Genomic DNA, 15,000 nt, shown 5'->3' with positions numbered 1-15,000 from the left:
TATGCAGGTAGTGGAGTCAAGGACAGGAACAATATTTGCCATTTACTATCAAAAGACACTAATGGAAAAAGGGGAAATAGATCAAAGCTGATCTATCCAGAAAAAGGTGAGTGTTATGATACAGACTGACCGGTGACTACTACTGTGCAATTTGGCAGTTACGGTAAAAAGAACTGATTGGATGAAATATATCACGTTGTGTCCAACAATAGACATTATCCGATCATTATCAACGTTGTGGTGTTCCCCTCCAGGGTACCTGCATAATTTGGAACATTGATATCAATTTCCAACTCAAATATACCGTTCTCCTTTCATCGCACGTTTAACCCACGGTCCATGCGGGGTGTATCGGTGTGTGTGGGTCAGCTGGTAGCGCCCTCAGGAGAGCGAGTATTCAGGTCCCACGTTAAGGACTCAAACACTAAACTCCAAGCTGACCCTCCAGTCGGTTCACGGGATGAACCGGACGGTCAGACGCGACCCGTCCACTGGCGGGTAAACCCAGAAGACCCCACAGCGGTTTTGTCTTTAAGGGCAATGGCGATATCCCGGTGCCAGCTAACCTTAAATAAGTATTAAACAAAACTATCACCTGCTCGTTACCACATGGGCGCTACACCGACCCAGCAGAGTACTTCGGCACCATCCGAGGTGGGGTAAGGCGCTAAAAGAAATTCAACATCTCTCTTCCGTTCGGTGTACTTTAACTTGCCAATTTACTGCTGCCATTAAATTCAGCCTGACAACACCTGGTGTCCTCTCGCTCTGACAATCCCTTCATTAAATGCCAAATCGGAAAATTATAAAAAATTATTCCTTACGCTAACAGCCTGTCTTAACCCACCATCAATAACAGAAGGGCACCTTGTTAAACCAATTTACCGTAATTCTAATTGCCCGCAGAAGCAACTAAATATTTTGTTAGGGAACAGTACATCATCGTGCTCGGAATGTAAGATCCTATTCTTACAGTAGCGTTTCATTCGGCTGACAAAGGGACCGTCAGATGTCCCAACTTATTTATTTTAACTAAAAAGGACGTGTGTTAAAGCGCCGCCGTGCGAGTGCGAGCGTCCGGCGAAGAGGGACGGTTCCATTAACAGCAACCTCTTAATCAACATCTGAAGTTCGGAAGGTGTCTCACACCAATGCCTAGGAAATGTGCCTGTGTGTGGCAATGGGGAGGGAGGCAGTATAATAACCCAAAAGGTCCCCACTGTCTGCCGCCGAGTCCGTATATCCAACACGGCCTCATCTCTCTCCTTCCTCCCCATCCTTCACCGAACCCTATTTCCAAATCCTCCCCGTTTCCACTATCCTTCTCTTCCCCTTCTCCCTATCTTTTGGATCATTTGTAGTCAGCGTCGCTACCCAATAAATCACAACGCCCGGTGGATATCATACTGTTAGACTTGCTATATGTAATTAGGAACCCTGATACAAATAGATTTAATTTAGTCGGCGTAGAGGAAGGGAAATAGACTGCAGGTTGGTTACAATTCTGTGTCAATGGTAATTGAGGGGATACAGAATGGCTCGGTTAACGGTACTTTCTTCGCACAAGCGCCGCTTTAAAAATGCGGCCGCTTTTCTCTTGGAGGGAGAGGTTTAAAAGCCCAGCACTAGAATTTCGCAGCTCGGATCCCAGCAACGACCCCTCGTCCTTCCTCCGCCAGCGCAAGGAGCCCGTTGAACGGTAGAGCACTCAGGAGCTCCTTGCCATCAATAAAGCACACACACATACCGACCCCTCCAGGGAAAACACCGCGAAATCCGATTAAAAAACCCCGCAAGGTGATAACTTACAGAACGGGAGAGATGGGGGAAACATGGATATTTTATATTATATATCACACACACACGAGGGGTTAAAATTCCAAGTGCCCAATAACAAAGACGAGCTGAGCATCCCTCGCACGTTACAAAATGTATTTCGCACGGGTTACAGTTTCTGTCTAACCCTCCGAGGGATGCAAACCAGTATCTCCCCCATCAAGTGAGTTTTATGGACAAAATATTCTCCAGCGAGACAAAGAATCAGACACAGCAAACCCCCAGAAAGAGAACGCACAAACACACAATTGCAATAATCACACGGTAGGATAGTAACATTATTTCTTCGCATACCTTCTTTTCCTCTCTGGGTATAAATAGGTTTGCCTTTTTTATATAAATACAATCGTCTTTTCATTCAGCACAGCCTCAGTCTCGAGGTTCTTACCGAATTATGCACGCTATTATTAGCGCAGCATACAAAACAGTTCACAGTACGCGCCGCACTCACACTCATACACCTCTCTGTTTTAATGTAGCAAATCAAAAGATTGGAGACGTCATCCGCTCGCGTCTTTGACTGAGTCAAGTCCGCATCAGAGAGCTGGAACCGACCGTCAAAGTTGGGGACTTGGCGCCCTGTGACAGCTGCCATCCCGCCATCTTTGATGCTGGCGCCAGCTCTCCATTCCCCCCTCACTTGCACAAGAGATCAAATACAATGGCACCGAGTTTATCCCTGACAATGTTTTGTTCATATGTTAATATTTTCTATGCAATACATGTGCAAGGAGAGATTAAATTCTACGTTTAAGATATTTGCATTTAGCCGTAATAGCGAGTCCGGGCAATTCATTTTAATTCCAGTGAGTGTCTCAGACCACGGTTTCGGGTGTTGTCCGTTGTTTATTTGGAGCTCTAATTCGAATGCACAGCAAATGTGTTTTACTCCCACTATTTTTAAGTACGGCTACACTGGTATCTAGAAGTGACTTAAGTTTTAGTCTCAGCGCATTGAACCTCGTCTTGCACTTTCATCGCTCTACAGTGACATGTTGATTAGCCCCCCAATCATGCGTTATCCGGTCGTATTGCCCAATGCAATGCGGAGAGTGACCAATACAACCTCGTTATTTTCAACTGTTATCACACTGTCCACCCTAAATGACAGTACAGAATAAGTAAATCGAGAACGCCTTTCAGTCTCCCAATGCCAAATGCAACAATTTTTCATAACTACCTGTCCGTTCATATGTGTGCGTATTGAAGATGCACTCTATATTTTATACATGTTATCATTCATTTCATTTTTACCAGACATCGTTCTAATGACTTCACTTAAACGAGGCAAATGTCTTAAAGTAAATGATACTAAAAAGTTGCAGATGTTGGAAATCTGAAATATAAACAGAAAAAGCTGGAACACTCAGCATCGGAGGGTAGAGAAACATTTAAAAGTTTCATATTGAGGCCTTTGTTCTGTTATCCTGTATTTTCTGATTTTTAAAAAAATTATTTCAGTAATTTAACTATTATGGGGAACCTTAAAAATGAAATAGCTCCAAATAGTCCTACTCTAACATTCTTGGAAGTAAAAACTGCTCAGTCACTGAAAGGAAATGACTCAATTGCCTTTCCCCATTTCAGCAAGACACTGTAACACATTTGGTGGGGGGGGGGCTGGCAATGCCTTGTTCATAGTCCCTATAATATTACAATGATTTTTTTTTGACAATGGCTTGCTATCCATTTTACAAACTACAAGTGACTTGCAGATCCCCTGACAAGTCATTACAATGTTACCAACAAGACATGTTGCAAGTTACCACAGTATTGTAAACTGCAGGCATGAGTCACTAAAACCATCATTCTTTAATATAAAAAGGGAAACAACTCAACTATTATTCACACAAGAACATCTAATACAATTAACAGTACATAAGGAAGCAGAAAGAGAGAGACTGCTCATAGAAACCATTCAACTTAACCCTTGCAGCCTACTTTATTGTCTCCTATATTGATATTGCAGGTCTCCCAGTCTCGTATTAATACTGGAAGCAATAATTGGGAATTGAAATCACCAACATACACCTGTGCCAACAAAGATCACAATTGATAAGAATGGCTGCTGTATTAGGTTTACACAGACTGCGGCCGTTTGGTATACTTGGTTCTCAAAACTAACCATAGTATTTATACAGACTACTGTTATAAAAGTAGAAGCCCTGATCCTAAAGTTGTAGCAATAGAAATCCTGATTGTCGATACGCTTTATTCAGCATTGGGACAAATATGACATGACCATAATACATTCTGGGATACTTGGCCAACTGTAACCCATCTTGAGCAAGGCAAGGCAAAGGGCTGAGTTAACAGGAATGTACCTCTATATCTTCAGAGACACATTTTAAATTCCAAGCCAAAAAACACTGAGATCACATTGAGGAATATTAGATGAGTGAACTGAACTTTTTGTAAGTCAACTGAACTCCCTATGGCTGAGCACATGAATTGCAAGCAAACAGAGTATAACAGGACCTGGTATTATGGGCACATACATCAGAGCATTAAGATATATCTGGTACTATTAGAATGTGGAAATGCTCACTACCTCATGCCTATACATAACACCATGTGAGATGCCCAAGAAGAGCAGTGTAAGCTGCCTCAATGACTATCATCCAGTAACGCTCACACCTACAGTGACAAAATACTTTGAGAAGTTGGTCAGAGTTAGAATCAACACCTATCTCAGGAAGGACCTGGACCCACTGTTATTAGCCTATCACCACAATAGATCTACAGCAGACATGATCTCAATGGCTCCTCATGCAGCCTTGGATCACCTGGACAATGCAAACACCTATGTCAGTCAGGATGCTGTTTATTGACTATAGCTCAGCATTTAGCACCATCATTCCTACAGTCCTGATTGAAAAGCTACAGAACCTTGGCCTTTGTACCTCCCTCTGCAACTGGATCCTCAACTTCCTAACCGGAAGACCACAATCTGTGCAGATGGAAATAACATCTCCACCTTGCTGACAAATAACACTGGTGCTCCACAAGTATGTGTTTAGCCCACTGCTCTACTCTCACTACACCAGTGAGTGTGTGGCTAGGCACAGCTCAAATACCATCTATAAACTTGCTGATGATACAACCAGTGTTGGCAGAATTTTAGATAGTGACAAAAGGGCGTACAGGAGTGAGATATACCAGTTCAGTAAGACCAAAGAGCTGATTGTGGTCTTCAGGAAGAGTAAGATGAGGGAACACAAACCAATCCTCATAGCGGGATCAGAAGTGGAGAGAGTGAGCAGTTTCAAGTTTCTGGGTGTCAATAACTCTGAGGAACTAACCTGGACGCAACATACGTATTGATGAAGGAAAGAAGGAAAGCAGAGGCAATATTTCATTAGGAGTTTGAGGAGATTTGTTTTGTCAACTGAAATACTTAAAGACTTCAACAAATGTACCGTGGAGAGCATTCTGACTGGCTGCACCACCATCTGGTATGGGGGGGGGGCACTGCACAACAAAATAAATTGCAGAAACTTGTAAAATTAGTCATCTCTATCTTGCGTACCATACTCTATAGTATCCAAGACATCTTCAAGGAGCGGTGCCTTAGGAAGGCGTTGTCCATCATTATTGATCCCCACCACCCAGGACATGCCCTTTTCTCACTGTTACTATCAGGTAGGAGGTACAGAAGCCTGAAGGCACACACTCAGCGATTCAGGAACAGCTTCTTCCCCTCTTCCATCTGATTTCTAAATAGACACTGAACCCATGAACACTACCTCACAACTTTATTTCTGTTTTTTGCACTGTTTATTTAACTTAACTATTTATAGACATACTGTATATATACTTAATGTAACTTTTTATCTATATTTATCATGTATTTCACTGTACTGTAGCCATAAAGTTAACAAATTTCATGACATATGATATTAAATCTGGTTCTGATACCAACCAGTAAACCAAACTCACCAATTGGTTATTTTACATGCGATGGGCTGTCAGTCACTTCTCACACAGTATCATTGGAACCAATGCTGTCTTGATTCTTTGTTCAAAGTAAATTAATTATCAAAGTTCATACAGTGGCATGCAAAAGTTTGGGCACCCCGGTCAAAATTTCTGTTACTGTGAATAGTTAAATGAGAAGATGAACTGATCTCCAAAAGTCATAAAGTTAAAGATGAAATGTTCTTTTCAATATTTTAGGAAAGATTAATGTATTCTTTTTGTTTTGTACAATTTTGGAGTGAAAAAAAAAGGAAAGGAGCCCCATGCAAAAGTTTGGGCACCCCAAAAGATTTGAGCTCTCAGATAACTTTTACCAAGGTCTCAGACCTTTATTAGCTTGTTAGGGCTATGGCTTGTTCACAGTCATCGTTAGGAGAGGCCAGGTGGTGCAAAATTCAAAGCTTTATAAATACGCTGATTCCTCAAACCTTGTCCCAACAATCAGCATCCATGGGCTCCTCTAAGCAGCTGCCTAGCACTCTGAAAATTAAAATAAATGATGCCCACAAAGCAGGAGAAGGCTATAAGAAGATAATAAAGTGTATTCAGGTAGGCGTTTCCTCAGTTCATAAGGTAATTAAGAAATGGCAGTTAACAGGAACGGTGGAGGTCAAGTTGAGGTTTGGAAGACCAAGAAAACTTTCCGAGAGAACTACTCGTAGTTTTGCTAGAAGGGCAAATCAAAACCCCCGTTTGACTGGAAAAGACCTTCAGGAAGATTTAGCAGACTCTGGAGTGGCGGTGCATCGTTCTACTGTGCAGCGACACCTGCACAAATATGATCTTCATGGAAGAGTCATCAGAAGAAAACCTTTCCTGTGTCCTCACCACAAAATTCAGCATCAGAAGTTTGCAAAGGAACATCTAAACAAGCCTGATGCATTTTGGAAACAAGTCCTGTGGACTGATGAAGTTAAAATAGAACTTTTTGGCCGCAATGAGCAAAGGTATGTTTGGAGAAAAAAGGTGCAGAATTTCATGAGAAGAACCCCTCTCCAACTGTTAAGCACGGGGGTGGATCGATCATGCTTTGGGCTTGTGTTGCAGCCAGTGGCACAGGGAACATTTCACTGGTAGAGGGAAGAATGAATTCAATTAAATACCAGCAAATTCTGGAAGCAAACATCACACCATCTATAAAAAAGCTGAAGATGAAAAGAGGATGGCTTCTACAACAGGATAATGATCCTAAACACACCTCAAAATCCACAATGGACTACCTCATGAGGCACAAGCTGAAGGTTTTGCCATGGGCCGCACAGTCCCGACCTAAACATCTTTGAAAATCTGTGGATAGACTTCAAAAGAGCAGTGCATGCAAGACTGCCCAAGAATCTCACAGAACTGGAAGCCTTTTGCAAGGAAGAATGGGCAAAAATCCCCCAAACAAGAATTGAAAGACTTTTAGCTGGCTATAGAAAGCGCTAACAAACTGTGATACTTGCCAAAGAGGGTGTTACTACCATGCAGGGTGCCCAAACTGTTGCTTCAGGCCCTTTTCCTTTTTTGTTACTTTGAAACTGTAAAAGATAGAAATAAAAGAGCTTAGAATATTAAAGAAATGTCATCTTTAACTTTATGCCTTTTGGAAATCAGGTCATCTATTCACAGTAACAGAAATTTTGACCTGGGTGCCCAAACTTTTGCATGCCACTGTATATGTCACCATATACCATCCTGAGATTAATTTTCTTCTAGACATTCACAGTGCAACAAAGAAATAAAATCAATGAAAAACTACACACAAACAATGACTGGCAAACAACCAATGTGCAAATGTCTTTCCCACCTGATCACCCTGATTGAATGCTTGCATTGAGATTAAATAAAGGGCAATTGAAAGTTCTGATCTCATCCATAGATGGTTTTATATACTGTGAATGCAAGGTACAATGAATATTTCCAACAGGTGGGGATTAAACCATCCACAATTGACAATCAATGGCATTCATCTTTTGGATCACCAGCTATCAACATCATTGGAGTCAATGAGAAAGTTAATTGGGTGACAATAGCATATGTCATATTAGTATACAAGTATACTGTGGTTATTTCTACTGTGAATGATTCTTCTGATTTTGCCAAAGCCTTTTCATTATCAATGAGCTACAAGTCACAGTCATTGTGGAATGGCTTTCATTTGCAGTTCAAATATTTTCAAGAAGCCAAATAGACAGAGGACAAAGCAGCCTGAATAATTAGCACTGCCGACACAATGTCAGATATCCTCTCTGCAGAAATGTTGCATTATGATTGGAATGAATATTATCTACAAAAAGCACCAAAACAAACCACCAAGGACACTTGACAACACCTCCAACACACACAACTTCTATTATTTAGAAGATCAAGTCCAACAAGTGCATGGGATTGCTGCCCATGATCTCCCATCCAAGTCAAGTACCATCCTTACCTGGATCTTCCTTGAATTCCACACCTGAGCTCGTTCCCCCCACCTCCCCACCCCCAAAGCCCTCAGTGGTTCAACATGATCGATCAACACCCCTTCTCAATTTGGAGTAGCAAGTAAATGTAAAGTTTTTCAGTGATGCCCACTTCCCTTGAATGAGTTGCAACACTATAACTGTGTGCCTGTTGGCTTTCAAAGCTTACTAAATGTGAGCAGAGATTGTTACTACATAGGGCTATTAAAACAAAAACTTTTTGCCACCTTAAAAGTTTCTTCCCCCAAGCAGTTAATCTGATGAACCATTTTAGTTAGACCCCTCACTCCCCTCTATCTGCATTGCACTGTAAACACTTTTAACTACTTTTAGTAATGCTATTTACAATATATTTATGGACATCTTATTCCATATCCATACTTTAACCTCTGACTTTATTTTTATATAATTCAACATTGTTGGAAGTTGTTGCTTTTTTATTGCATGTCACGTCCTGGCCTACACAACACAGCAAATTCCTAATACATATACCTGTAAGTGTAAATGGTGAATAAAGCTGATCCTTAATCCTTGTTACACTATTGAAAATTGGGCACATAAAGTGCGACTACATCTGGAAATCTGAAAGTATTTGAGACACTTATAGACCTGTAGAAGGAGCTCATGCTGTTTAACTAGTCACCCCACTATGCACTGTTGAACAGAAGTAGTCAATATTCTACAACAAGCTGTAGTCACAACTGAAGGTCTATTCTCTGTAAGTTATTGATCTAAATTTAAAATACAATTCTTAGTATATCGGATTACTGATTTACCTCTCAATGTCACTGAGTGCACGAAAATACATTCTAGTAGTGGTTAGGGTTAGTGAGTATGCCGTGTATAGCTAAACGAGCACCTCAGGAAAAAAAAATCCTTGTTTTTTTAAAACAATTTAACATACCGCGGTGTGGTGCGTGCTGAATAAACCAGATGGATGTCTTTTAAAAAGGTCCGGTGTGTTATTCAAAAAATGTTCTGTACAGGGCACAGGACGGGTGATGTTTAAGAAAGAACTGGTTACACACAACTCAAAGAATTCAGACGTACAAATTAGTGTCTACAAACTGTAGCAGGTTTGCCAATCGTGGCCATGCCCCATCAACTTCAACGCCATGTATTTGTAAAATAATGATTTTTCATAACTGATGTACAACAAGAGTATCAATATGTTTAAGCATCAAGTAAGAAATTGGGGGAACTGTTTCCATATTATTCATTTAGTTGAGGTGCTGCTAGCTAATGTTTCCCTGACCTTTTTGTCCTGTAGTTTCTCTTGGTTGTTGGACAGCGCACTCTCTTTCCCTGCGACTGCGATTCTGCTAATCTGAAAACCAATAACCACTTAGCCCTCACTCGTGTGAATAAACTTGTAGCAAGTTCACTGCAGACATCTTGTGATTGAAGTTGAGTTCATGTGATTTAATTACATGTTAAATGCACGTATTTGCGAGCAATGTTTGTGCCTGGAACAAATATGGAGGCAACGCACTCACTCCACCTATAGCAGCACTGCAGAAATACAGGCGTCTCATGAATTCAGTTCAGCAGACGTTTTAACGGGACTGACGAGAATTTAAACAAGATGATTATATAATTCAATATCATTATTACCAACAGGGTCTGCGATGTTCGATGAAGTCATATCTAATTCAAATCAATCCTTTTCAAAATTAGCTCGACATTTCACCAGCGGAAACCTTGAATGCAGGGCGAGAAATTATCCTCGGGAATCGATTTCAACGTTGAACCAAAAATACCGAATTCCTTCTCATTCGATTTAAAGCGAGTATCTGGGGAACAATTGAATTCACAGTCAAAAGAGGAAACGGGACTTGTTCTCCGTTCGCGAGGGGGAGGGGAGACATTTGGGGGGATTACAATCGTCAGTGAAATCCGACTATGAAGTTTATTTTGCTTTCACACTGCACGTCACTCCGCATGTTATTTATGATACTTCAGTTTAAAGCCCAGAACTTACCATTTTTCTAAAAATAAATATAATTAATTAAGGGAAGGTGCTCTTATATTCCCTCAAGGAAGTTTTTAAAAACTTTCTTGAGAGCGAAACTAAACTGGGGAACCCTAACAGAATTCCTACTTCGTTGCTGTACTTTCCCAGTTACCACAAATTAAATTAACTTATATTTACGAGTCCAATAAACTAATTTGCTTGCCTGCTTTCAGGCGACGAAAGGTTGTCTGCAACCTCGTTCCTATTTAGTAAGGTCTCTACCAATAACCACGAACCTCCCTCCCCCGATCTAATTTGGTAGCCTGCACTACAATGGCGATGATTCATTCAATAAATATGACAGGTAGATAAATTTAGATATGGTAATCAAAAATTACAACGCAAATTATTGTTGGACTAGAGCACTACCGAGATACACACAGACAAAGAGACAGACAATCATTAGTAGGGTATAATTGAACGTCTAGGCTCCAGGTAACATCAAAAATGCTGGAGGAACTCTGCAGGTCAGGCAGCATCTATGGAGAGGAATGATGCATCAGGCTGGGACCGTTCCTCAAGATTCATCAGGTTAATTAAACATCTGACTGGATGATACTGAATTCATTTGACAATGTTTTGTTTAAAAACACATTCACACATTTTACTGGTTGTGTCTTGTAATGCAGCAGGAATTGATAAGGCCACAAGTTCTATATGACTGGAATATCCCAGGGCCACCATGATTCCCTCCTACACTGTTGCAATCATCCCCAGTTTAGCTTCAGATACACAGAGAGTGGAACTTGCTAAATGTAAACAAGATATATTTTTCTTCCTCGCTGACTGTGGATTGTACAGAGATAATTGTGGCCAGGTTTAGAGGCGTGCCTAGCCTTCGCCCTCCATGGGTACAATACAAGCAGTGTGCTCTTGTTGAATCAGGTCAATTTTCTAACCCAGGGAGCAACAGTAAAACGAAGGATGTCAAAGTTCGTGTTGTTACTGAGGCTTGCACGTTTCGATCAGAAAATGGGTTTCACATGGTGAACCCAAAGGCTCGTTCTACCCAGTACTTTTGGTGTTGGGTGTACTGTGCATTCCTATTTTAGACCGTGAAGTTACATGGATTTAAAAAGGATATGAACCTTTGGAAGTCCCCACACCTAAGGGCTCTGGAAAAGTATGACTTTGAACACAAGGAGAATCAAAGGTTTGGCAAGAGAACTGGGAAGGATGTCAGATAGCTTGAAGGTGGGCAGAAAAGGTTCATGAGGATGTTATCAGGATTTAAAGGCTTGAGTTACAAAGAAAGACAGAAAAGGCTTGGACTTTTCCCCCTACAGCATAGGAGGTTGAGAGGTGACAATATAAAGGTTTATAAAAAATACAATAAGGAACATTGTTCCTCAAAGTTGATTAGTCACAGTCTTTATTCTCAGGGTAGTGAAGTCTAAAACTAGAAGGCATAGATTTAACGTGAGTGGGGAAAGATTAAATAGGGACTTGAGGGGCAACTACTTCCATACAAACGGGGGTGGGTATGTAGAACAAGCTGCCACAGAAAGCTCCAGAAGCAGATACTATTAAAATACTTCGAAGACATTAAGACAGATATGTGGACAGGAAACATTTAGAGCAGGGCTTCCCTACCTTTCTTATGCCATGGACCTTACCATTAAGCAAGAGGTCCATGGAGCCCAGGTTGGGAACCCCTGATTGAGAAGGATGAGGGCCAAATGCAGGCAAATGGAACTAACTCAGGTAGAAATTTTGGTTGCCATAGAAGAGTTGGGCTGAAGGGCTCATTTCCATACTGTATAATGCAGTGACTGTGACTCTGACTTGTGAGTTCCTCTGACATTTTATGTGTATTGCTCAAGACGTTATGCTCTGGTCTCCTGATCATTTGGGCATTGATGAGGTTGTAGTTGCAGTTCAGGAGCAGCTGCTTCAAGTAGTGGCACATTTGCTGCATAATTTAGTATTAGTATGGCGAGGAGAAGAACCGGGTAGTTCACTTTTCCATGTATTATCTCTGTTCTCTATGACCCAAGAGTGCTAATAATATTGGTAACTTCAAATGGAAAATGCTCCATTTTTCAATACCAATTCTGTGTGAATGAAAATTCACAAGAATCAGCAAGAAACAGTCAAATTGTGAAAAAGGTCTCCAAATGGAAATTGTAATTCACTTAATTTAAATTTCTTGGTTAACATCATACAGGGGTACAACTGGAACTAAATGTCAAGTATTGGAATGACAATAGTGGTGAGAGATTTTAAAGTAACAATGTAGCTGAAGGAAGTGAAAACAGTCATGTATAAGGCATGGGTCTACGGCTTAATAAGCAAATAAGGTAGGTCCAGGTACAGTTTCCCTGGACTTCATAACCAACTATTAAATTAATCTAAAAACTGAGCAAAGAAAACTAAGTCAGCAGTAACTAAGTAATTGTCAGAGTAAGTACTAAATTCGCCCAGTAGAAATCAGGTGTATTTTTCTTTTACCCGATGATGTTGGGGCTTCTTGATTGTTTCGAAGTGAGATTAATGCTTGTGTTTACAAGCTAGGCACAGAAAGAACAAGCAGTCAAAAGACTGCATGCCAAGATCTGGCACAGTTAGAGTCACAATGATTCACAGTCTGGACTTTGGCCAGTCTGATAAGCACTTATTGGCACAGATCAGACAACTAGTCAAACAATATTACTCGAGCACAATGGGGATGTGTTTGGAGAGTGCCACAAGACGCACAGCCATGTGAACTAATCGGCTTCGGCTCTGTGTTATAACTGAGCATTGGTGTTTGGGGATTATAGTTTTGGGGGGTAGGGATAAAGTTGAGCAATTTTATTCAGTGTGCCAAATTTTTTGTTTCATCAGTTTTTAAAATTTATGTTATATGGCAATACAATTCTCTCATAAAGGATTACAAGCTCAGAGAATCACTTGGTCACTAATTTCTTAGCGTAATCATCCAAGAAGCCACATTCATATATTTTACAGTAAGTTTATTGTGTGATCATTTAATCCTTTCACCTTTTCTACCATTTACTGAACTTTATACACCCTTTTAGGAAATTCTTCATTTTATCTGTTCCATCCAAAAATTAGGAAATACAATTGGAAATCCCAATTGAAAGAGTGGGTCCCACTTAAATGGTTTTAACATAGGTTGTTCACAGAGTTCAATCTCCTCCAGCACTCCGGACCCGTTTCTCAGTTTTGGCATCTCATCACAAGATCACAAGACAAAGGAGCAGAAGTAGGCCATTTGGCCCATCGAATCTGCTCCGCCACTCCCCAATGAGCTGAGCTATTCTCCCATCTAGTTCCGATTTCCGGCTTTTTCCCCATATCCCTTGATACCCTGACTAATTAGATACCTGTCAATCTCCTCCTTAAACACCCTCAATGATTGGGCCTCCACAGCTGTATGTGGCAACGAATTCCATAAATCCACGACCCTCTGGCTAAAAAATTTCTCCTCATCTATGTTTTAACTGGGTACCCTCTAATTCTAAGACTATGGCCTCTTGTCCTGGACTCACCCACCAAGGGAAACAACCTTTCCACATCTACTCTGTCCAACCCTTTCAACATTCGAAATGTTTCTATGAGATCCCCTCTCATTCTTCTATACTCTTATGAATACAATCCAAGAGCCGACAAATGCTCCTCATATGTTAGCCCCTGCACTCCAGGAACCATCCTCATAAATCTTCTCTGAACTCTCTCCAACATCAGTACATCCTTTCTAAGATAGGGGGCCCAAAACTGCACACAGTATTCCAAATGAGGTCTCACTAATGCCCCATGGAGCCTCATCAACACCTCCTTACTCTTATACACTATTCCTCTTGAAATGAATGCCAACATAGCATTCGCTTTCCTTACCGCCAATCCAACTTGGTGGTTAACCTTTAGGGTATCCTGCACGAGGACCCCTAAGTCCCTTTGCACTTCCAATTTTTGAATTTTCTCCCCATCTAAATAATAATCTGCCCGATTATTTCTTCTTCCGAAATGTACAACCGTACATTTGTCAACGTTGTATCTCATCTGCCATTTCTTTGCCCACTCTCCTAAACTGACTAAGTCTCTCTGCAACTTTTCCGTTTCTTCAGCACTTCCTGCTCCTCCACCTATCTTGGTGTCATCCGCAAACTTAGCCACAAGACCATTTAATCCATAATCTAAATCATCGATATACATTGTAAAAAGAAGCGGCCCCAACACCGACCCCTGCGGAACACCACTAGTAACCGGCAACCAATCAGAATTCCAGTGAGCCTCTTGTGCGGCACCTCTATCAGTGAGAAGATTTTGAAAATCCAAGATACATACATCCAGCAGCCTCTCCCAGATTATTAGATATCTTATGAGGTTGAGTCATTACCTCAAAGAAATTGACATTGGTTGGTGAGGCTTCGGGGCTCCTTAGTATCCTCAGCTGAAGGAAAGAGAGAAAAGAGAGGAGGGGAGAGAGAGAGAGAGAGAGATAAACCGGAGAGGGGACCCTCCCGCCGGAGGGAGAGAGAGTACAAGAGAGAGAGAGAGAGACAGGAAGAGAGGGAAGCAAGGGGAAGGGGAAGGAGGAGGAGGAGAAGAAGAGATAAGAAGCAGGAGGAGGAAGTGCGGGCGAAGAAAGGGAGGGCGGAGAGGAGGAGAGGAGGGGAGAAGGAGGAGCGAGAGAGGAAAGAGGAGGAGGAGAGGAGAAGAAGAAGAGGAGGAGGAGGAGGAGGAGGGGGAGAGAGGGGAAAAAGGCAGAAGAAGAAGAAGAAG

At 41.3% G+C, this 15,000-nt stretch overlaps 1 protein-coding gene across 2 annotated transcripts in view; it reads right to left on the bottom strand.

The window, feature by feature from the left end:
- The window catches only part of zbtb16a (zinc finger and BTB domain containing 16a), a 275,933-nt gene extending 273,613 nt beyond the window's left edge, over positions 1-2,320 (bottom strand). For both annotated transcript variants that reach the window (XM_063038143.1, XM_063038144.1), the window contains exon 1: positions 2,131-2,320. The gene's annotated coding sequence lies outside the window, so the exon portion shown is untranslated. The remainder of the gene's footprint in view (positions 1-2,130) is intronic.
- Between the last annotated feature and the right edge of the window lie 12,680 nt (positions 2,321-15,000).

This window comes from Mobula hypostoma, chromosome X2 (genome assembly GCF_963921235.1).
Source record: "Mobula hypostoma chromosome X2, sMobHyp1.1, whole genome shotgun sequence".
Lineage (NCBI taxonomy): Eukaryota > Metazoa > Chordata > Chondrichthyes > Myliobatiformes > Myliobatidae > Mobula > Mobula hypostoma.
Note: the sequence above shows the minus strand (reverse complement) of the source record. Positions and strands in the feature narration are given on the sequence as shown.